This window comes from Orcinus orca, chromosome 20 (genome assembly GCF_937001465.1).
Source record: "Orcinus orca chromosome 20, mOrcOrc1.1, whole genome shotgun sequence".
Lineage (NCBI taxonomy): Eukaryota > Metazoa > Chordata > Mammalia > Artiodactyla > Delphinidae > Orcinus > Orcinus orca.
The window spans coordinates 26,312,724-26,337,934 of NC_064578.1; the positions used below are offsets into that span (position 1 = coordinate 26,312,724).

Genomic DNA, 25,211 nt, shown 5'->3' on the forward strand with positions numbered 1-25,211 from the left:
GGACTCTGGGTCTGAAGAGCATGGTTTTTTTCTCTATGGTGTCCCAGATCCCAGACTATTAGAAATACTGCAGACCTACTTATTTCAGAATAACTGCAGATTCATGCCCACTTCTACCGATTAAGGGAAAGAGATGAGAGAGGGAAAGAGGTCAGAAGAGACACGGTGACGGATCTGTTTCTACTCACGCTTGCCCCGTGTGTCTGTGGGGACCACCCTTTCCCATCCTCATGCCCTGTGGTCTACGAGGCGCTCCCCCTACCTGTCATTCCAGTGGAGGACAGATGAGGTTGGCCCTGCCAAACATAGCACGGCATCAACCCCACCAGTGATAGGTTCAGGGTGGGCACGCACCAAACCTAACCAATGTGAACCACGTGTAGGACTTTTGTCAAATTCATCAAGGGAAAAAAGTCTTCCTACTTTACACTGGAATTTCTAAACTCCAATCATGTATCCATAGAGCTGAGCTGCTACTGACCATCTTTGCTCTACTGTGCCCAGAGCCCACCTGAAAATGAATTACCACAGAAGAAAGCAGAACTTAATGATGGAAAAAAAAAAACAAAACAGATTGCTGATGACATTATGTAGTTCTGCTTACTTCTGTCATGAATGAAAGCCATCCTAGACTTGAACATCACTGTTTATGAGCCAACAAGTTCCCTTTTAGCTTAAGCAAGATAGAATTTGATGTATGACAATTGCCTTTTAAAAAAATATCTTTACTAATGTAAGGAGATAAAACGGGAAAAAGCCTATCTGGACAAAAGACATGGATTGAGTCTGAAGCTGCCCCTTCCCGGTGTCACAGAGGCAACAACACACACACACGGTTGGGCAGAGCACAAAACCCAAATAGGCAACATGTGGGCTGATTAAAGGTTGGCATCTAGAGCCAGACTGCCTGGTTTGTAGCCCAGCTCATTAGTAAGGTGAGTGATGCTGGGCAAGTCATTTGACCTTGCTTGTCACTGTTTCCTCATCTATAACTTGAAGTGAAATGACAGAACCTACTTAAATAGGGTTGATAAATGAATTACGTGAGGTAATAACATGAAGCACTTAAAAGAGTGACTGGCACTGAAAAAACATATTTTTGATGGCTATTTTTTTTTAATCTTTCCTTCCTTCCTTCTTTCCTTCCTTCCTTCCTCCCTCCCTCTCTTCCTCCCTCCCTTCCTTCTTTTCTTCCTCCTTTTCTGAGTCCATTATTTCCTCTTCTAAGTCAGAGACTGCACAGTGTTTAGGAAGCAAGATGGACGCACCTCAGTCTGGTGAGGAAGACCTTGTGCCCATCATGAGTTTGGGTTTATGTGCCACACGTGCAAAGATTAGGGTAAAAGAACAAAGAACTCACAGAGAAGGGATTCCTCCCCCATCACTGGGATGGTCAGGGAAGGTGTATGGAAAGGGATCTCTAGGGGTACACACTGCAGTCACTGAAGGGCACAGTGGTGATGCTGTGGGGAAAGGCCTCCTTAGAGAGATTTATAGGAACATCCCACATTGATTCCCTCCTAAGGCATGAAGCATTCAGTGTGGGCCAAGTACAAATGGGTAAGTAGTGTGAGCAGAACAGATGATCAAATTAACAGGACATATGATTCCTGATAAAATACTTACACTGGGTTGGACTTTAAAAAAAGATCTCTGATCGCTGCCAACTCTCTAATTCTCCTTGAGAATTATGAAAGTTGGGGTTTATGAGTCAGTACAAAGGCTAAAGTGGGATCCTGGTGGTTCTACTCTTAGGGTGTGAAAATATCAATTCAAAAGGCAGAGTTAGGGCTGTGATGTGCATGGAACAATAAGATCTCGGGGATGTTGCAATCCAAGAAGGTGAGTCACCTAACTTGCCTCCAAGTAGTTGTAGGGTATCTCCCCAAAGCCTCGCCTCTGGCAATAGACACCCTGACAGGGAGGGTGTTGCCAATTTCTATACGGCTAAACCACGGAGGCCAAATGCTTTTATTTATGAGAACTGTTCTGAGCCATAACTCTGTAGCTTTTGAGCAATGCAGCTGAAAGATACAAAACTAACAGATAAAAAGATGGGTGCAGGCACACATATATATTCACACACATAGCCCCACATGTCTATCACAACTAAATACATATGGCAGATTTACCCACCCAATGCACACAATGCATACCTCAGGAATACTGACACTCGCAATATTACATTCATACACACACACCCTCCACACATTCATACCAAACGCACGTGCCACTTGCATACCCCTCTCCTATACTCACACATCCAAAACATGGCCACATGTGCCAGACCAGATAAGTCAGGCCAATTGTACCTATCAGCCCCACACCCCAAACATTCATCCAAAATATGCATCATACAAACACACACACACACACACACACAGAAATACACTCCAAATTTAATAGACTGCATTTTTTTTCAAGAGATGCAGAGCTTCATTTTTAATGATGAAAAACAACAGAGAGAGATAGAAAGAGGAAATAGTTTTAATTCAAAAATCATCAAGAAGGTCCAGGCTTTCAAGATTCAACAGTTTTTGCACAACCAGGCTAAAGGTGCCCCAGGAGATGTTCAACACATTTAATTCACTGTACACTCAGGGATGAAAATAGAAACAGTCTGATGAAGCAGCCTCCATTGAGCTCTTCAAAGGCAGGGCCTCCGCATGTGGAGCTGGTGTGACAGTAACAGCGAGAAAGCTATCTTGTGTCTTGCCTTGGCTCTATCTTTATAACTTTTCTGAGTCTACAGGGCTCAGACCCCTAAGATGAAGTAAGGCCTAGTAAGAGGTGAAAGCATTCAATTATTTCCCCAATAGTGACAGAAGCAGTACCCCAGGATAAAAGTCACAACAATTTAAAGTGAATCTCCTGCCATGGCTGTCAGGGCAGTTTGTTGTAAGAAAGGAAGAGTAGGAGGGAGTCCAATGAATGAGTAACGACCATGCAGTAACCCTGGACTGAGTGTCCTAGCTACGTTATCTCATTTACTCTTCACAGCCTTGAAAGTTCCCTCATATGGACCCATTCTACATATTCTATATAATAGATTGAGCAGCTTGTCCAACTGCACACAGTTTGGGGCTGGTTTTGAACTCAGATCTCTCTGCCCCTTGAGACTGAGCTCCATCTCCATTTATCTAACCGGTCTGTTAGTACCATAATTGGCAACGTGTTCATACGCAGAGAGAATCAGGGTGAGGTCAGTGGACATTGCCATGAACATCAGGAAAAGAAAATCCTTAATACCTCTTCATTCACGTTAGACCAAAAGGATAATTAATACCTATTAATTTTTAAGTTGTGAATAGGTCATTGCATTGGCATTTGAATGTGTTATTTTTGCCAAGGGAATCAGCTGGTATGGAGACAGCTACTTCTATGAACAAGTGCATAAATATCACTCTCAAAGAAAAAGTATAAAGCATCGACCTTCCGCACCACACTACACCCATCCCTCTCATTTGTCCCCCTTGAGACAAATGTGTCTCATTTGCCTTTAACCCCTAGTGCCAGGCACTCAGTAGGTACATGGTATATGTCTGATGAGTAAATGACAGAAGGAATGAGTAAAATGTACAGTTTTACATAAAACAATGGAAACTTATGCAGCCCCAAAACCTGGCAGCAAGATCATTTGCATGGAATGGCACATACTGAGTTTGGTAATGAACTCACAATATGAAGACAGAAATGGCAAGGCTGATATTCCTAACTCATCATGCCAAGGCTTTGGTCCTTTGAAAGCAGAGCATCTTCTCTGATGATCATGACCATAGATTTCTTTCCAGGAGTCCTGCTTCTGATGTCTGAGGACGATCTGCTGTCCTTTTTGATTCTGTAATCCTACCAGTGTTTATAAGTACAGGTACCAAAATAGTTAAGAGCACAAAACTAGATCCTGCCTGAGGTTTGATTTTCTAAGAGGAAAAGTTTTTAAATTTTGGAAAATTACAGAAAATTTTCTGATACGCTGATCCTCTAACCTGCTGTTGTTGAAAGAAAGAACAAATGAATGAATGAATCTAAAGTAGAAGGAAAAGTAGGAAAGGAGTAAGATGAGAAGGAGAGGGAAAGGAAGGAAAGAATAAACAATGAAATGCGGAGATACACATTAGTTGTTATTAAAAGCCAAGCACTCTACTTAACCCATTTCATGCATTATCACATTTGATCTGAAAAACTGCTACTATTATTATCCCCATTTTTTAACATGGGCAAACTCAGACTCAGACAAATTAAATTGCTCATCCAAGGCTCACAAAGCTTAATAGGCTATGGAACTAGTTAGAGTAGCACTGAAATTCTTGACCTAATACCCATTGTCTCTTTAAGACAATAGAAAGAAACCTAAAGTTTTATTTGTCTGGATTTGATTTTGTTTACAGCAAGGGAAGAGTTGGCTTTTAGGGATATCAATCTGCAGGCTTTCAGAAGATAGACGGAGAAACAACAACATACATCCCTGAGAGACCACACTGGCTGCTACAGGAATCCAGGCAAGGAGCATGGAGTCTTGATAGCAAAAACAATAAAAATTTTCCCAGTTGAAGAAATACCAAATGCATAGTTACAATTAGTGTAGAGTAGGACTTCCCTGGTAGTGCAGTGGTTGAGAATCCGCCTGCCAATGCAGGGGACACGGGTTCGATTCCTGGTCCGGGAAGATCCCACATGCCGCGGAGCAACTAAGCCCAAGTGTCACAACTACTGAGCCTACGCTCTAGAGCCCGTGAGCCACAACTATTGAGCCCATGCGCCACAACTACTGAAGCCCAAGTGCCTAGAGCCTGTGCTCCTCAACAAGAGAAGCCACCGCAATGAGTAGCCCACGCACCGCAACGAAGAGTAGACCCCACTCGCTGCAACTAGAGAAAGCCCGTGCACAGCAAAGAAGACCCAACACAGCCAAAAAAAAAAAAAAAAAAAGTCAGTGTGGAGTAGTTAGAAATGAGGGTGGAGAAAAATGGTTTACGTGTAGTGAAAATTCCTAGGATGAGGAGGAATTTCTGGGTGTCTCTATACGTTCATTAATTCGCTGAGTCCCTACAATGTGGATAGGTATAAAGGGGGGAAATAACCAGCAAAACCAGACCCCATTTTTGTGCATCACGGAGCCTAGGTGGGAGACTAACAAAATAATTTCAGCTGATAGAATTTTTTACACGACATGATTGTGGTACATGCAAGGTGCTCCAAATGGAAGGAAGAGGGACCCCAGCTCTGAGGACAGAGAGGAGAGGACCCAAGGTGGCTTTGCACAGGAAGAGATGCCTTACTGCGTTTTGAAAACCCAACAGAAGTCACTGAGGTGAGGCAATAAAACTGGGAAGAAAGACAGGAGCTAAAAAAGTTTAGATGTCAATAGACATGCAAAGAAGTAGAAGCTGATTTCCACGTTCTGACCCTACTTCCCACCCCTATTGCTTGTCTGCAGTCAGGACCGGGCATCAGCACAGTCCACCCATAAGCCTGTACCTGGTGATGAGCAATTGCTCCCTGCTTGCAGAGAACTTACTGAAGCCATTTGGGGCTGTGGCCTGTTATGGCAACTGCCTCCCTGTGGCCTCCAGGTGGGTTGATTTCCTTTTGACCTGAAAGAATATAATATAATAGGAGAATGACTTAAACAAAAGTTAGAGCCAGGAAAGTCCCACTTTGCCACTTGAGCAAATGTTCCATGTGTCATTTTTATTAATGCTATCAGGAAAAAAAGATTTCACTGGCCATGAGTGGGGAGCTTACGTGTCTTTTTCTGGAGGTACTGCTACTGCTGTGGGAAATTACATTTGCACCCTGGGCTTCCTGCATTGATGGAATGTATTCATTTCCTCCTGGAACAAAAGTAAATAACTCTGGAGGGAAACCAAGAAGTTCAGGCTTCCAGGACCACCCTTGTTTATTCCCTAGATGTACAGAGAATCTATCCAGTTGGAAATTGGCCAGCTGTGAGAGGTACAGGTGATTTAAATACTGATAGTTTAAGCGGTCTTGGCCCCTGACCGTTATCACATAATGCACACAGTTGTCAGGAATGCCATATGGTGTAGCACAGGAGGATGCTGCAACCCGGAGCTATGCAATCTGACAGCACTGGAGATAAGCGTCTACTATCTCTCGAAGTTAACAAATAAATTTCTGTGTGTGTGTGTGTGTGTGTGTGTGTGTGTGTGTGTATGTATGTCTATTCAGGTTTAAATGATTTAGTTGATAAAGATAGTTTTCATTGAATTACTCTGGGCTCACATATCCTGCCTCCCCTGCTTTCTCAAGATGAATCCAATCTTAAAAGATACAACTGTTTTATGCGCCATTTATGTGGAAAATCTGAGCTGTAGGCCATCCGTGCCAGTTAATTAATTTTCCTTTGCTCACCAGGCAGCTGTCACAGAGGTGGAGCTGTCTCGTTTTATGCCTAAAATAGGGTAGGGAAGGGTTCTTCAAATTAGAATGCAAGAAGTCCCTCAGAGCTAGCCCCTAAGGGGAAAAAAACCGAGAGGCTGGAAAGTACTCTCAGCCTCCTGTCTCCCTTCCTTCCCATTTGCTTATACGCCCACTTTCTCTCACAGTCCTTAGATTATAAATTTCGTATAATAACGTCTCCTCTACCCACCTATCAAAAAGGGCTACCTTCCATTTACACATTCATGCATTCTGTCAGTCTGTCAGTCAGACAGGCATCTGTTCATCTGTCCATTCTGTCATTTATTCATTCATCCATTCAGCCATTAAACTCTCATTTTTCTACTTCTCTATGCAAAGGACCATTCTGAGCTGCTTCTTCTTGCCCACATAGTACCTGTGTATACTTTATTCACAGTGCTTCCAGAAACAGACAGTTTAGACATAGTGCCGTGCCTGTCTTCCAAGCTCTTTCCCTTCCCTCCCTGAGCCCTTGCTCTTGCCTCTGCCTGGAACACTCCTTCCCTCATTCCTCTGATCTATCTCCTCCTTTCCTTTAGGTCTCAGCTTAAATGCCACCTCCTCAGAAGTCTAAAGCACCCTCTCATTATACTCCCTCTCAATACCCTGATTTCTTTATTTCTTCACAGTACTTATCATTATATGCAATTATTTTTTGTATGTCTTTGCTTTTTTATCTTTATTCCCACTTGGCTGCTAGCTCCACAAAATCAGGCACCGAGGTGGCTTTCACTTTTGAATGCCTAGAACCTACAGTACATTGCACAAAATTGTTAGTAAATATTGTTAGTGATCAAAGGATGAACATTTTTATCTTTGCATCTCCAGCTAATAATTCAAGATTCTGCATGTAATAGGTGCTTAGTAAATGCTGGCTGCTCAGAAACGAATGGATTCTACTAAATACAGACTGTGAATTGAAAATATCTGGAGATGAGTCCATTTCTATTTTCCATTTTCTTTGACACTAATGTCTCCGTCTCCCCCGTCTCTCTCTCTGTCTCTCTCTCTAGCTCTATCTCTGTGTCTCTCTCTCTAAATTTGTTGCCTGAATTCTCTGAAGCCATCGGAGGTTCTAAATGCTATCCTGAAGCCATCCTGGGCAAGATGGATAATGCTGTCTCAGCAAAGCATAAACCATGAAAACACAACCAGCTGAGCTCTTAACACTTTTCATGATGGCTTCACATTTACATTAAAAATGTGGGTGAGAATGGACAAAATGTATAATTTTAAGCTGGAAGTCACTCGACCGCTTACTTTTTTTTATTTTTTATTCTATTTATTTATTTTTGGTTGCATTGGGTCTTCGCTGCTGCGCGCGGGCTTTCTCTAGTTGCGGCGAGTGGGGGCTACTCTTCGTTGCCGTGCACAGGCTTCTCATTACGGTGGCTTCTCCCCTTGCAGAGCACGGGATCCAGGCGCCCGCGCTTCAGCAGTTGTGGCACATGGGCTCTAGAGTGCAGGCTCAGTAGTTGTGGCGCACAGGCTTAGTTGCTCCGTGGCATGTGGGATCTTCCCAGACCAGGGCTCAAACCTGTGTCCCCTGCACTGGCAGGCGGATTCTTAACCACTGCGCCACCAGGGAAGCCCCCACCCGCTTACTTTTGATATATTGCTTCAATTGGGCTGAGAAGGAAATTTTGACAGAAAGAATTTAGCAAAGTGTGAGTGGAGAATTTGCCCTGAAAGCTTAATTCTCCAATGTACATCATGGAACATTTAGCAGTCCCCCTTCTTCATTGCCCATTAAAATAAACTGTGGTTCTTGAGTAATGGACCTAAACTAGGCTCCAAAAATGCAAAAAGTGTTGCTCATCTTCTGAGACAGAATATTAAACAGAACTGAACAAAGAGGATGATAGAAGCCTCAGGAGCCATTGGTAGTAATGGGCAATGCCTTTCTGCTCCATTCCAAAACTCCCCATGTTGTTTGAGCTCAGGAGAGAAGACCAACAGAGCACCTAATTGTTAACACATTTCTCTCATAGAAATAAATGATATCTATAGAGATCTAACATACAGTATATTTAATATAGACAATAATATTGTGCTATAAGTAGGTAATGTGATAAATACTTTTCCAACAGCAAAATATTGTGTATTACCATATACAAATGTATCAAAGTAACACACTGTATACCTTAAATTTGCACAATGTTATATGTCAGTTTTATCCAATGGGAAAAAGAGAAAAAAAATAAGATTACATCACAAAAGGCAAAAACTGAAAGCCACCTAAATGTCCACCACCTGGCATATGATAGGCAAAACGTGGTCTGTTTATACAGTGGAATAATACTCAGTAATAAAAAGGAACGAACTACCGACACATGCTTCAGCATGAATGAAGCTCAAAAATGTTATGCGAGGGCTTCCCTGCTGGCGCAGTGGTTGAGAGTCCGCCTGCCGATGCAGGGGGACACGGGTTCGTGCCCCGATCCGGGAAGATCCCACATGCCGCGCAGCGGCTAGGCCCGTGAGCCATGGCCGCTGAGCCTGCACGTCCGGAGCCTGTGCTCTGCAACGGGAGAGGCCACAACAGTGAGAGGCCCGGTACCACAAAAAAAAAAAAAAAAAAGTTATGCGAAGTCAAAGAAGCCATACACTGGAGACCAAACACAGCGTGATTCCATTTATATAAAATCTCCAGAAATGGCAAATTTACAGAGACAGAAAGTAAATTAGTGGTTGTCAGGGGCTGGAAGTGTGAATGGGGATTAATTATAAATGGGTATGAAGGGGCTTCCCTGGTGGCGCAGCGGTTAAGAATCCGCCTGCCAATGCAGGGGACGTGGGTTCAATCCCTGGTCCAGGAAGATCCCACAGGCCACGGAGCTACTGAGCCTGTGCTCTAGAGCCCATGAGCCACAACTACTGAGCCCTCGTGCCACAACTACTGAAGCCCACATGCATAGAGCCCGTGCTCCGCAACAAGGGAAGCCACCGCAATGAGAAGCCCGCAAACTGCGACAGAGCAGCCCCTCTCGCCGCAACTAGAGAAAGCCCGAGCACAGCAACAAAGACCCAATGCAGCCAAAAACAAATAAATAAAATTTAAAAATTTATTGAATAATAAGTGGGTATGAAGAATCTTGTTGGGGGAGTAAAAATGTTCTAAAACTGATTTAAGGTGATAGCAATGGCAAGTTACTGAAAAATCACTGAATTGCACTCTTGAAGTGGGTGAATTTTATGATACATAAAATATGCCCCAATAAAGTTGTTTTTAAAATTTAAGATTATATTTGATGCAATAGCACTGCATGTTTAGCTTAAATTAGTGCTCCTTTGATAATAAAACACAATTAATTATTACCTACATTTTTTAACATATTTTTAAAGTTAAACTTGTCTCTGAAAAATAAAATTGAGCAAGATTTTTTCAGAACATTAATTCTAAGAAAATTAATTGCCTAATGGAAATGCTGAAAAACACTGTTTCTGAACCAAAGTTTTTTCTGGGAGATTTTAAATAATGAAGTGTAGAGCTTTTTTTCCTTCAAAATGAAATATTTTGTCCTTTAATTTGGTTCATTTCACTTGATTTCAGAGATTCTAATTTCCTCTGGGCTAATGGGAGTGGTCAGGTTTTTGTACATCTTCTCAAAGGGAATTAAATTTGCAATTATTCCTAGCACACCACAGACTTTTGCAAACCCGTGTTTCGTGCAGTCTTCAGATCCCTGTTGCAATTAGCATATTTTCAAGGTGAAGTGCAGATGTCAAATTAATGTGGAAGGCATCAGGATTGCCGAAGGGCCCAGGTCAATCGGTATTGGTCTAATTGGAGGACATGAGTCTTTCCTATGAAAAGGGTCCAGGGACTGACATCAGAAACAGGCAAGGTCCTTCATATGTGAGCAAGGGCGGGAGAAAGAAGAAGAAACTGGAAACACAAAAGAGGACTTGCTTTTACACAGAATGTTAGGATTCAGAAAAGAGAGTGAAATCACAAGGAGAATTTTATTATTACTTCTATTTAGTTACTGTTATTTGGGGGGGGGGGTTGTTTTTTGTTTTGTTTTGTTTTGGCCACGCTTCGGCATATGGGATCTTAGTTCCCTGACCAGGGATCACACCCGCACCCCCTGCAGTGGAAGCTCAGAGTCTTAACCACTGGACCGCCAGGGAAGTCCCCAGTTACTGTTACGTGCCAGGCCTTTTATCTGCATTATTTACATTACACCATGTAAGTCTGACAAAAACTCCCTTGGTAAATTATTGTTCTTATTCTGCAGAAGAGAAAAGTGAAGCCCAGAAAGATGAAATCATTTGCAGTAAATGATTTTTGAGCACTTACTATATGTCAAGAACATTTTTAATGTTTTTCTTGTTATCAAATTTACCTCTCACAATAACCCATAAGGTAGATATTATTACCTGCATGTTGTGGATCAGGGAATTGAGGCAAAGGGAATTTAAGAAACATGCCCCGGGTCCCACAGTTAGTGAACTTCACAGGCACTGACACCAAAGCTGGTCCAGCCGCAGGTAAAGCATCAAACTCCTCAAGAGCTTGTGAAAGGCTATGGACTCTCAGACCACCAACCTTGCTTAAGCTGTTCTCCAAATACAGATCTTTCCTTCAGACCTGTTTATTTTTTTCCCAAGTTGGGCTGCACGGAGCCATTGAGTGAAGAGGAAAGGAGAGAATCATACAGTCTTGAGTTTTTAAAGAGCATCTCTGGTTACTGTTGTATACGTTAGGGGTTTTATGAGATTTCATTTGAATAGAAGAAGCTCTGAAATTATCAAGAAACAACAATTTTTTGTTTTTTGGTTTTGGTTTTGGTTTTTGCGGTATGCGGGCCTCTCACTGCTGTGGCCTCTCCCGTTGCGGAGCACAGGCTCCGGACGCACAGGCTCAGCGGCCATGGCTCATGGGCCCAGCCGCTCTGCGGCATGTGGGATCTTCCCGGACTGGGGCACGAACCCGTGTCCTCTGCATCGGTAGGCGAACTCTCAACCACTGCGCCACCAGGGAAGCCCAAGAAACAACAATTTTAAAGCCAATATAACAATTACATCTTCTTGAGGGTGATTTCCTTTCATTTCAAGACAGAAATAAAAGGAAAGGTACTCAGGGCATTAGATCTGGGATTAAGTCCTGAGTCTGACCCATACCAGTTGCGTATGATTTGATATATCCATCTCTTCAATCTTCAGTTTCTTCATCAATCAAAAGGGAACGATAGTTGTTTATCTTGCCAATGTTACAAGGAGGTTACGAGGATGAAATAAGATCATCTATAACAAAGTGCTCTGTATCCTATAAAATAGTCTTGAAATAGTAAGAACACATACAAGTGATTCATTGAATCAGTTCTTTGGCATTGTGCCAGGTAAGCTCCTTTACATGGATTATCTTCCATAAACCCCACAATTGTTCTAAGCAATAGGTACCACATTATCTCTATTTAATAGATAAGAAAGCTAAGGCTTACAGAGGTTAAGCAATTCACCCTGATGTTGGAACAAGGAAAGTGACAGCACGTCTAGAATCTAGAATCAGAAACAGCTTTAGATTCACTTTTTTAATCACTCTTTTTTAAAGATGCATATTAATGTCACCTTTTTTTAGTATTTTGAAGTGAAACTGATCATTCCTACTTCTGTTCTCTGTGACATATTTGCACTCCTTTTATAGAATCTAATCACAGTCTTTCTTGCATTCAGAATGATGTGGGTTTTGCCTAACCCTCATCAAGCCAAATGCCTAGAAGGCAGGACTGCATCTGTGCCCTCCAAAACTCCTAGCATCTAAAACAGTGAGTGCCCAATAAGAAGGCATTCCCTTCTCCGTAACTTCCCTACAGGTAGAATTGAACCTCTTCACACTGAAATCCACACCGGGCTCCTTGTCACTCCATGGCAAGTTCTGCCTGGATTCTCTGGACTTGTGCCATTACAAAAAACTTGACATCTAGTTAAAATGGGAAAATAATCATAATAACTACAATAACAACAGTGGCTAATACTTATGGAGCACTCACTGGGTCTGAGCCTGTGCGAAGTCCCTTATGTGTGTCACCTCATTTAAACTTTACAACAAGCCTGGTCTCAACCACCCCCTTCTGCATTGTACAGACATGGAAACTGAGACTTACAGGTCAGAGAGCTAAGAAAGTGATAGAGTCCATTTAGAACTAAGGGTTGCTGACTCTACAGCCTTAACGCTTTACCCACAGACTTCATTGCTGTCCTTTTCTGGAATTCTCCTTGCAAAATTCTCTTCATTCTTTTAGACACACTTAATATGCCAGCTCCTTGCTGAAACCTCCCCCTTCTCTCAGCTGTTCCCATCCATTCTCAACCTCCTATCATTCATTCTACCCCTACACATACTTTCACTTTTAGTCATTGTCTTTTCTGTCCGCTTGATTGTAACATCCCGTTTCATGACTGCATTTCTCACAGCACACAGCCTCTAGACATACAGTGTCTAGCATAGAGTAGACATTAGTATTAAGTTCTGAATTCTCCATGCACCATTCTTTCATTCATTTATAATTCAGTAGATTTGCTATATAAGAGGCCAGCTATACTATCTTTTCCCTAGCTCCCAGAGCAATGTTTCTTGGTTATGTCAAATAGAGCTGTCTTAATTATTTGACTCATCTTTCAACTGTTGGTTATTGAAAGACCTGTGGAGGGAAAGTCTCCACAGGATTTCTGACATATTTTGACAAAGTGAAGGACAGGGCCTGAGTCCATGCCAGGGCCCTAGAATAAGGTGACTGTAACCAATTTTATACAACTGTGTTTTCAATAGATCATGGAAGTGGTTGGGATTTTAAAAGACTGAACAATTTCTCAAATTTGTCTGCTCAACATTTACTTTCTAATCTTAGAGACACATTCCAAAAGCAGACTCTGTAAGGAGAAAGAGGTAGTGGACAGGAGAAATATAGCTACTGGGGATCACTGCTGGGCACCTTCCATCTACCAACCCTATTCTTGGTGTTCAGCTTATGTTATTACCACATACACATCTCACAAAAACTCTAGGAAACACCTGTTAAAATTTCCCTGAGTCTTGTGATTCTATAAGCCATCTCTTCCCATTAGAACAGTGCTTTTCAGTATTTTAAAGTGTATGGATACATTTAGGGGAAAAAGCATACGCAATAAATGTATGTATGAGGGATCTGCATTTTGTGTTAGTCATTCAACATATTTTTGAGATGTTACCAGTTACTGAACACTGTACACTGTACACCTGAACACTGCTGTAGGTAAAAGGAATAAAACAAGAAACAAAATAGACAAGACCCCTGATATTATGAAGCCTATATTATAAAAGGAAGATAAAGTCCCTTGTTTGGTGATAGGGTTGGGGGTGGAAGCTGAAAATAGACCAAGATTTTCAACAATGAGCAAGAGGTTTTTTTTCTATAGAATTAATATTTCCATATCAATTATAATATCCTGGAATATATCCTCTCTATATAATATAGACCATTTAAATATAGTGTGTAATATATATACACATATATAGTTCTCTCTACATATGTATGTGTACATAATGTGTACATATATATTACATATATACTGTGTGTATATATATATATATATATATTATATATATATATTTATACAGAGAGAGAGAGAGAGCGCTTTGATAACTTTTTGTCAATATTATGGACTGAATATTTATTTGTGTCCCCCACCAAAATTCATCTTTTGAAGCCCTAACTCCTAATGTGATGGTATTTGAAGGTGGGACCTTTGGGAGGTAATTAGGTTTAGATGAAGTCATGAGGATGGGGCTCCCATTATGGGATTAATGTCCTTATAAGAGGAGGAAAAGGGACAAAGATCTCCTTTCCTCTGTCTCCACCATGTGAGGACATAGCAAGAAGGCAGCCATCTGCAAACCTGGAAGACAGCCCTCGCCAAGAATCAAATCTGCTGGCATCTTGATCTTGGACTTTCCAACCTGAAACCTTTGTTGTTTAAGCCACCCAGTACTATGATATTTTGGTAGTATACCATTATGGTATATGGTATTTGTTATAGCAGCTCAAGCTGACTAAGACAGTCAGGGAAATGCAGAATTAATTTAAAAAACAATTAAAAAGATGTATCCAGTAACACATTTTTATAACTTTTTATTTTGAGGTAATTTCAAATGTATGGAAAAGATGTAAGTATAGTAAAAAGAAGTTCTGTGTACTTTCACCAAGATTCACCAGTGGTTAATATAAAATCCCCAAGTGGAACTGTGAAAAGGTATATTTTATATATATATATATATATATATATATAAATTATATATTGCAATATATAATGCAATGCAGTGTGTGTGTGTGTGTGCAATGCTTGATACTGATAAGATGATCCTGGACTGTGTGTGTGTACACACTATAAAGGGCATTATTGAGACTACTGGTGAAGTTTTGAATAAGATTTGTAAATTAGTTAATAGTATAAATTAGAAAATAAGATTTATCGTCGTACTGTGGTTATATAAGAAAATGTCCTTGTGCTTAGAAAATACATACTGACTTATTAAAGGGGTATCTTGCCTGCAACCTATTTGCAATGAGTTCAATAACACTTTAAACTGATATCAGTTTATATTTCCAGCCTACACTGCTTCCCTGATATCCAGACTCATATTTTCAATTGCCCACCCAACACTCAGCTTGAACATCTCATTAACCTCAAACTCAACATGCTCAAAACCAAGCTCCTCCTCTTACTGACGTTCTTCCCTCCCCAAACATTCTCCCCTAGTCTTCCCCTTCTTAGAAAATGGGACCTTCATCCTCCCTGTCGTTCAGTAGTTGAAGTAATACTTAATCCGCTTTTGTGTTCACATTCTGCATTTCTACCTTCAAAACATAACCAGAAACTGTCCCCGTATGACTAGCTCCTCCACCACAAGTACCTTTCTCTCTTCAGGGATTTCCGCAGTAACTCCGGAAATATTCTCCCTGCTTCCACACTCCACCCAGAATTTCCACACAGAAGCCAAAGAGATCGGAGCAGAATACAAGTCAGCTCATGTTACTCTTCTATTCAAAACCTTCCAATGGTTTTCTACCCTACTCAGAGTAAAAGTCAAACATTAAAGTGAGCTTCATGACTCTGCGTGATCTGGCCTCAATTTACTTTTCTGATGTCATCTTCTGTAACTCCCCCACCCTTTTCACTTCATTCCAGGCACAGTGACATCCTTGTGAGGTCTCTCCCCAATTGCCCCATGGCTGATTCCCTCCCTTCCTGCAGGTCTCTGCTCAAAAGTTACCCTCTCAGAGGAGTGAGCCCTACCCCTGTACCTTTCAGTACAAAAGAGCAAACCCCACTTGCCATCACTTCCTGTCCTCACTCTGTTTTATTTTTCTCTGCAGAATGTTTCACCAACTATCATGCTAAAACTTTACTTATTAAACAATTTATTGTCATTCTCACTCCATCAGAATATAAACTTCATGAGGGCTTGGGCTTTGTCATATGGTCTTTGTTCAAATAAGTGCTCAGTAAGTTGCTGAATGGTTCAAGGAACATTATAGAGTCACAGTAACATCTACGTATATTTTGGGAAGAAGAAACAGACATGTAGAAGATTCATTCAGTCTGCAGACACTTTTCTGTGTCATTAATGAATTCTGGGGCCTCTAGTATTAGCTCTAAATCTAATAAAAAGAAAGATGTATCAGAGAAAGCGTTGCACTAAGATTGACGAGACCTCATTTCTAGTCTTGGCTCTGGACTTGAAAAACACATTCTTAGTTTCACCGTAAGTAAAACCAGAGAATTGGGACTTTCTAGGATCCTTTCCGGCTCAGGCTGTGTGATTCTGGGTGCTACCCACTGCTTTTGGAATCCTCAAAGAAGCACATGTGGCTTATTGACATAAGAACAGATTTGCACGTTTAAAAGCTTTGTATATAAGCATTAAGAAATTCACTTTGGATTCTCAAAAGGTGGTACTTGAAAAACTGCTGCTTTTACTAATTATGGTTATTCAGACTTTTCTTTATTATTATACAGAATAATAATTGTCATCACTTACTAAGTGCCCACATTTTAGGAACTTAGTTAAAAGGGGAAAAAAAGTGTAATTACACGGTGAGGATATCTGCATAAATTGATTGGTTTCAGGCATATATTAAGGTAGCAATGCATTATAAAGCCAGGAAGGTTTTCTCTTGATTTGCACCTATTTTTTATTTACTTTTAATATAGTTAATTTTTTTGATAGCACAATCTTTTCTCCTTTGCTCAGCCTCCTGGCTGCCCATCTCAGCCACTGGAAGACTCATTTGGAGCTAACTTATCTTAATCGTGAAATTGTGGAGGATGGCTGACCTGTGTCTAAATTCTGTTTTGGCCATTCATTTATTTGTGTCCTAAAATAAGCTTCCCACTTTCTCTTAACTTTAAGGGTTTTCTTTTTTTTTTTTAATGGAAATAATAAAAGCCAACCTGGAAAAAGAAAAGCCAATCTGTAAGGGAACTTTTGTAAGACAATAAAATAGATTTGTAAAGCACTTGGCGTACACATACACTTGCTAGCTTCCTTCTTCTTCTCCCTTTTCCATCTTTGTGGCCTCAGAGAAACAACTCCCATGGAGAGAACATGGAAATGTTCCATGAGAAAAGTTCTCCACTCTTGCAAAGGAGAAATGACTTCAGAATCCCTTTTATATCCTGACCCTCTTTTAAAGAACCCAAATGCCCCATTTCCATGCTAATACTTCTCCACAAAAATTTGCTTAATTATAAACCCAGCAAAAAGAACATTTTTTTCAGAGCACAAACTTGCTAAAATGTGTGTGTCTCCATGTGTCCATCCATTTCTATTCTCTTCAAAACAAAAGCAACAAGCTAGTACCCAATGGGCTGGAAAATGGCCCACATATGTGTTTCCTTTACTCTGCAGTACTTTAATTTAATTTTTTTTTCCATTTACATTCTTATTCTTAAAATATTATTACACATGAAATTCTGAATTTCTGCTTTATTCTGAAACATCAAAAGATCTGATAAACGCAGATTAAGCCCTTGCATATATGACCAAATGATTTTTGACAAGGATGCCGAGACCATCCAATGTGTAAAGGACAGTCTTTTCAACAAATGGTATTGGGAAAACTAGATACCATATGCAAAAGAATGAATTTGACCCTTACCTTACACCATATACAAAATTAACTCAAGGGACTTCCCTGGTGGCACAGTGGTTAAGAATCCACCTGCCAATGCAGGGGACATGGGTTCGAGCTCTGGTCCGGGAAGATCCCACATGCTGCAGAGCAACTAAGCCCGTGCACCACAACTACTGAGCCAGCACTCTAGAGCTCGTGAGCCACAACTACTGAGCCCACGTGCCACAACTACTGAAGCCCACACCTAGAGCCCGTGCTCTGCAACAGGAGAAGCCAGCACAATGAGAAGCCCGCGCACCACAACGAAGAGTAGCCCCCACTCAGCACAACTGGAGAAAGCCCATGCGTGGCAACAAAGACCCAACGCAGCCAAAAATAAATTAGTTAATTTAAAAAAATTAACTCAAAATAGATCAAAGATTTAAACTTAAGAGTTAAAACTTTAACACTCTTAGAATGAAACAGGGGGAAAGCTTCTTGACATGGAGTTTGACAATGATTTCTTGGACATGATGCCAAAAGCACAGGAAACAAAGTAAAAATAGTTAAACTGGACTACCTCAAAATTATAAACTTCTGTGCAACAAAGGACACAAACCACAGAGTGAAAATGCATCCAATGGAATGGAAGAAACCATGTATCTGAAAAGGAGTTAACATCCAGACTATACAAAGAAATCCCACAACTCAACAAAAAATAACCCAAATAAAAAACAGGCAAAGGACTTAAGTAGACATTTTTCCAAGGAAGACACAGCCAATAAGCACATGAAAAGATGCTCAACATCATTAATCACTAGGGAGATGCAAATCAAAACCACAATGGGATATCACCTCACACCCATTAGTATGACTACTACCAAAAAAAGAGAAAATAACAAGTTCTGGCCAGGATTTGGGGAAATTGGAACCTTTGTGCGCTATTGGTGGGAATGTAAAACGGAGCAGCCACTATGGAGAACAATCTGGAGGTTCCTCAGAAAATATTAAAGATAGAATTACCATATGATCCAGCAATTCCACTTCTGGGTACATACCCAAAACAATTAAAAACAGAGTCTCAAAGAGATGGGTGTCCATCCGTATTCATAGCAGCATTATTCATAATAGTCAAAAGGTAGAAGCACGTGCCTTCTACACGATCCATTCTGAGTGCCCTTCAAATCAGACTTACTTAACTAACAATAAGTTAGAAGTAAAAAATGCTTTAGAGATAATGTCATCCACGCCCCTCCTTGGGAGATTAGGTAACAGAGGATGGGGAAGTGAAGTGATTCACCTATCACACACCCAAATCAGAGCCATCAATAGCTCTCTATACAATCAAAACTCCACTCCTTGACACTGTTCCTGGATTCTCAATTAGGAGAGGGGTTTTCCTTTTATAATGGATTGACAGTGGTTTGTTTGTGACAGGCTGGTTGTTCAAACTGGACAGTAGCAGGCATTTTTAAAGCAATTATACTCAGGTAGTTTCAAGTTCCCTGAAATTATAGGTCACTAGTACTCATTATAGACGTTTAAAGAAGTTCATCAATCCCTGGAAAAATCAGCAGACAGCTTAGCTTGGGAAAATCATTTGACTTGTACATGTAAAAATGGGTGTTTGGGGGACTTCCCTGGTGGCACAGCGGTTAAAAATCCACCTGCCAATGCAGGGGACACTGGTCCGGGAAGATCCCACATGCCATGGAGCAACTAAGCCCGTGCGCCACAACTACTAAGCCTGTAGTCTAGAGCCCATGTGCTGCAACTACTGAAGCCCGCGTGCCTAGAGCCCGTGCTCCACAACAAGAGAAGCCACCACAACAAGAAGCCCGCGCACCACAACAAAGAGTAGCCCCCGCTCGCCACAACTAGAGAAAGCCCGCGTGCAGCAATGAGGACCCAACACAGCCAAAAAGTAAAACAAAAAAAGGGTGTTTGGGAGGTAACCTGGTATAATCACAGCTGAAAGATGTTGAGCAGTAGCTGTCACATTCTTTGGTGTTTGCAAAAACTTCCGAGAACTGCATGCATGATGTCCTTTGTGAGTGCTTTATATACAACTACAAAATAAATGTTCTCTTTCCTAAGAGGGGTATCCAATCTCCAAAGTATTTATGTGCATAAAACTGTTTGAAGGCAACAAAAACAGATATAAAATCTCCCTTTTCCTGATTCAATTTTGCAATGAAGAATTATTTAATGGGTGGGAAATAGGCAAGTCTTTTCCTTTGGCACTAACGACACAGCAGGAATATATAAATAGGGTAGCGGGCAGCGGAATCCCCCACATGCTCAAAAGGTGCCAGGGAAACCCTCTATGCTTAACAAGGCCCTCTGCCTGATTTTCCCTGGCTTTTTTCCCTTATTAGAAGGTCACCATGTTAATCTGTCCTCACGATAGAGGCCGCCTCTTTTATCCCTCTCTCCAGCTCAGGCATTCCATCAAAGCTAATATCAAATCATCACACTATAGACCTTACCTATGTACAGTCTTTACTTATCAATTCTACTTCAATAAAGCTGCGGAGTGGGCAGTTATAATCCAGAGTCTCTGTCAGTAAAACTATTACGTAGCAGGCTTTTCTTTAATTGTAAATGCTGAAGCTTTCAACTTCATAATTAAGTAAAAGCCGATTGTAATCAATGCCTTCTTCTAAGGAAAAGTAAGAAAACACACACTTGATCAATCTAATGAAAACAAAATCTGGGTCCAAAAATTGAGTCAGAACAAGCACCAATTGGAAATAAAGCCTTCACTATGCAACACATTTTCTAGGAAGCTCTCAGAATATTTTTTTTAGAAAATCTGCTTATATCCAATATCCTATGATAAACCATAGTGGAAAGGAATTTAAAAAAAAGAATGTATGTATATACATATGTATATGTATAACTGAATCACTTTGCTGACAGCAGAACTTAACACAACATTGTAAAATAACTATACTTCAATTAAAAAAAGAAAGAAAGAAATATGTTCCCATGTTCTTTCAAAGGAGATAAAATTTTCAGATGTGCCAAAAGTTTCAAACGAACGTTATATTTTTCATGGAAATCCATTTTCTATTATTAAAATGTATTGGGATGTAACTCTACTTCTCCCTGGGTAAGTCTGAATGAACTCAGCATACGTTAGGAGCCTATTTATGGTGTACGAATAACATGTGTAATAAAGCATGGTAGAAGAGTCAGAAACTTTTAAGAGTAACAACAGAGTTACCATTTTGCACTTGGGAATGCCAAAATTTATGTAACAAAAGTACGGCATCCCTTTTGTAATTTTATAAGATGTGTTTTGTTACTCATCGATTTATCAGCAATAAGATTATAAGTAGATCACATCATCAGAAAATCTACAAACGACAAATGCCGGAGAGGGTGTGGAGAAAAGGGAACCCTCTTGCACTGCTGGTGGGAATGTAAACTGGTACAGCCACTGTGGAGAACAGTATGGAGGGGAGGTTCCTTAAAAAACTAAAAACAGGGGCTTCCCTGGTGGTGCAGTGGTTGGGAGTCCGCCTGCCAGTGCAGGGGACACGGGTTCAAGCCCTGGTCTGGGAGGATCCCACATGCCGCGGAGCAACTGGGCCCGTGTGCCACAACTCCTGAGCCTGCGCGCCTGGAGCTTGTACTCCGCAACGAGAGAGGCCGCGACAGTGAGAGGCCCGCACACCGCAATGAAGAGTGGCCCCCGCTCGCTGCAACTAGGGAAAGCCCTCGCACAGAAACGAAGACCCAACACAGCCGAAAATAAATTAATTAATTAAAAAAAAAAACTAAAAAAACTGAAAACCATATGACCTAGCAATCCCACTACTGGGCAAATACCCAGAGAAAACTGTAATTCAAAAGGACACATGCACCCCAATGTTCACTGTAGCACTATTTACAATAGCCAGGTCATGGAAGCAACCTAAATGTCCATCAACAGATGAATGGATAAAGAAGATGTGGCACATATATACAGTACAGTACAATGGAATATTACTCAGCCATAAAAAGGAACAAAATTGGGTCATCTGTAGAGACGTGGATGGACCTAGAGACTGTCCTACAGAGTGAAGTAAGTCAGAAAGAGGAAAACAAATATCGTATATTAACACATATATGTGGAATCTAGAAAAATGGTACAGATGAACCAGTTTGCAAGGCAGAAATAGAGACACTGACATAGAGAACAAACGAAGGGGGGAAAGCTAGGGGGGTGGGGGGTGAGATGAACTGGGAGCTTGGGATTGACCTATATACACTAATATGTATAAAACAGATAACTAATAAGAACCTGCCATATAAAAAATAAATAAATAAAATAAAATTCAAATTAAAAAAAAAGATCATAAGTAGACCAGTGATATTCGGAATTGATAGAAATCATTACTTTTCTGGAATATTTTTCCCAACGTTTTCACAAAAGTTTCTATCAATCACTCACTTTTTCCTAAGCAAAAGTGCTGTCAGCTTGGAGGGGATGTTAGCTATGGAGGCAGCGTTAGTTGCTGGGGGAGTGGGGTTAGTGGTGACAGTTATGGGTACTAGTGATGTTACAGGTGGTCATTGTGGGTGGTGGTGGTAGTGAGGGTGGCAGTTGGGGAAGATAATGGTGACTTTTGCGGGGGCAGCCGCTGTGTTAGTCATGGTGGCATCAGTGGGGAAGGTAGTTGTAATTGGAGGTGGTGGTGATGGTGATGGTGATGGTGATGGTGATAGTTGTGGGCGGTGGTTAACAGCAGGTGCAGGCGGTAGTTACTGGCAGTAGAGTCATATATATTTGGCTAGAGTGATGAAGAGATGTGGGCAGAGGAAATTATTCTTAAGAGGAAATTTTAGGGATTGTATTATGTGATTGAATATGTTGTTTAAACATGACAAGATGTAGTTTGAAAAGAGCTAATCATAAAACATCCACTGTAGCCAAAATTATCGGGGTTTCCTTTTCTGTGGATCTGTTGCTGGCAGTCACTGAGGAAAACCCACCAGAGTGACACAAGAAACTACCATACCTGATTGCTGACTGTAACTTTAACTAGCATCCGGGCTTTGGCTTTCACTCTGGGATGGGAGGCTTTAGGGTTTTGGACAAAAGAGTGACATGACTTGACCTAAGTCCTCAATGCAGCGATCAGAACAGTCCGTAGGAGAACAAGTGTGTGAGATGACGTGGCTTGGGCCAGGGTGGTGGGGGCAGAGGTGATGAGGTGTGGCTACGTTATGAATATATTTTGAAAGTAGAGCCCACAGGATTCTCTGGGATTTGTGGGATGTGAGAGCAGGGAGTCTAGAATTTGGAGAGAGTACCCCAGGTGATTCTGAGAGAGGACCACGCTTTGCACAACAATGATGCAATGACATCTGTTTTTCGACTTTTTCATTTCTTATTAGAAACTGACAAATTTCTTGGCACGTTGATGGTCTTAGTAATTTTTTTTAATGGAAAACACATTCAATGAGGACATTTTCAGAAAAAAACTTATAAGCAAAATCATGCCAGGTCTTAATACTAATCCACATGTTTCCTTGTCAGTAACAAGGTGTTTATTTTAAAAATATTTATTAAATAAACAAATCCTCATATCCTTTTTTTTTTAAATTTTTATTTATTTCTTTACTTTTGGCTGTGTTGGGTCTTCGTTGCGGTGCACAGGCTTCTCATTGAGGTGGCTTCTCTTGTTGCAGAGCATGGGCTCTAGGCGCACGGGCTCAGTAGTTGTGGCTCTTGGGCTCTAGAGAACAAGCTTAGTGTTTGTGGTGCACAGGCTTAGTTGCTCCGTGGCATGTGGGATCTTCCCAGACCAGGCATCGAACCCGTGACCCCTGCATTGGCAGGCGGATTCTTAACCACTGTGCCACCAGGGAGGTCCAAACCCTCGAACTCTATTTTCACAATCTGAGCCAGCCTTCTCGAATGTAGGTAAACCCACAGCCACAGAGTAGAGAGTATTTTTGGAAAGAGTCTGATGTCTCCAAACTGTGTGAATGAGACTCAGGAAATCTGAAAGCTTGGTTTTTATTAGCACCAAACTTCCCATTGATAAAGAGGTTTACAGAACATTGAAGCAAAGGCTTCCTTCTTTCTTGAGGAATTATCAGAAGGTATGTCCCTACATTAATAATCTCTCCACTATTCTTCTTTTTCTCTTTAGTCTGTGCCCATGGCATGTATGATGTCAGCAGCCACAAGCTATTCTGAATGATGAGAACTGGTTTTCAGTAACCTACAAGGCAATTGTTTGTTTGTCTCTCTTCCTACGGAGATCTAGAGGCATTTATTAAAAACACACACACTAAAAAAAAAAAAAAAAAAAAAAAAAACACACACACTCACACACACACACACACATCACTATGACATTGACTTAATTTACGAAAGATAATAAAGTATTTTACAAAATTAGTTTCAACTCAAAATGAGTTAAAGCAATTAGGAAAAATGATAGTATCACCAATACTCCAACTCAAATATTCAGTTTCCAAGAGTTCTTTAACCTGTCCTACCCCTCATCAGCACCTGTTGTAAATACCAGGTCACAGTACATTTGGATGTCTTACTTGGAAAACTAATAAATCCTCACCAAAGTCTTGGTCTTAAAGAAGCAAGAGAGAATAGGAATAAATAGTCACCTCCAAATCAGTCGTCCTTTGACTTCAGAAAATCCCATGGTCTTAGAAGCTTCAAAGTCAGAATCAGTTCCATGCACCACTCTTAAAAAGACTGATCTCTGAGAGAGAAAAATTGAGGGTTATTTGGTTATTGAATTTTCTCATTCACTCAAATATAGACATAAAGTATCTGTTTTGTATCAGGCACTGTTCTATATACTGCAGTAGTGAGGGAACAGAGAAAGAAAAAAAGAAAAGAATCAAGTCCCTGCCCTCACAAACTTTACATTCCACATTGATTCCAAGTAACTTCAATCAAATATCATGCTAAATTTTTCAAGAGTTTCCTTTTGGTTTTCCATAGTCTCTCCCAAGTAACTGTGAATATCTACTTTTCTGGGGAAAAAAAAAAAAAAGCTATGCTTTCTGCCACTTGGCCAGCACAGATAGTTCAAGACCACAGAAAGAGACATAATGCTTATTTATAACTATAAATGCAAACACATAAATGTAGATATCAAATATATATACAAAATGTTGATATACATACACATACAAGGTAAGAGTCTAATGAAGCAATTAAAAGTTAGGATTTGAAGTTCAAGAACACATGTTCCAGTCTTGATGCTATCACTTAACTAAGCCATTATATCTCAGGTAAGTTTACTGATCTCTTTAAATCTCAGTTCCTCACCTGTAAAGCTGGAATAATAATACATACATATATAATTGGACTAATGTGATGATTAAATATGAGAATGTATACTAAAGCATTTATTCCAGTGGCTGGCATCAAGTTCATATCTAATACTCATTATCACTATATTTCTATTACTTCCTTGTATCATGGATGGAAATTAAGAATCCTGTCAGCAAAATCTCAATCATGTTTTGTGATTGTCAAAAAAACTATCATTCATAGTCACTGGGGCATTTCTTCCCTAAGTTTCTGCAGAAACTCGGTTTCTAAAATTTGATATCAAAAACTGGCAGAAATTCAACTGAATGTCCCACTGTAGGCCTCCAAAACACATCTACATCCGAATCTGTTTCACTTGATTTCCCAGAGTAGGTCACTGGCAT

General features: G+C 40.6%; 1 long non-coding RNA gene across 1 annotated transcript; it reads right to left on the minus strand.

Moving 5' to 3' along the window:
• Positions 1 to 7,708: 7,708 nt before the first annotated feature.
• On the minus strand, positions 7,709 to 24,141 carry LOC125962686 (uncharacterized). Its single transcript, XR_007474220.1, has 2 exons — positions 23,334 to 24,141; positions 7,709 to 7,960 (listed from the first exon to the last, which is right to left on the minus strand). It is a non-coding gene; the product is annotated as an uncharacterized LOC125962686 (long non-coding RNA).
• Positions 24,142 to 25,211: the final 1,070 nt, after the last annotated feature.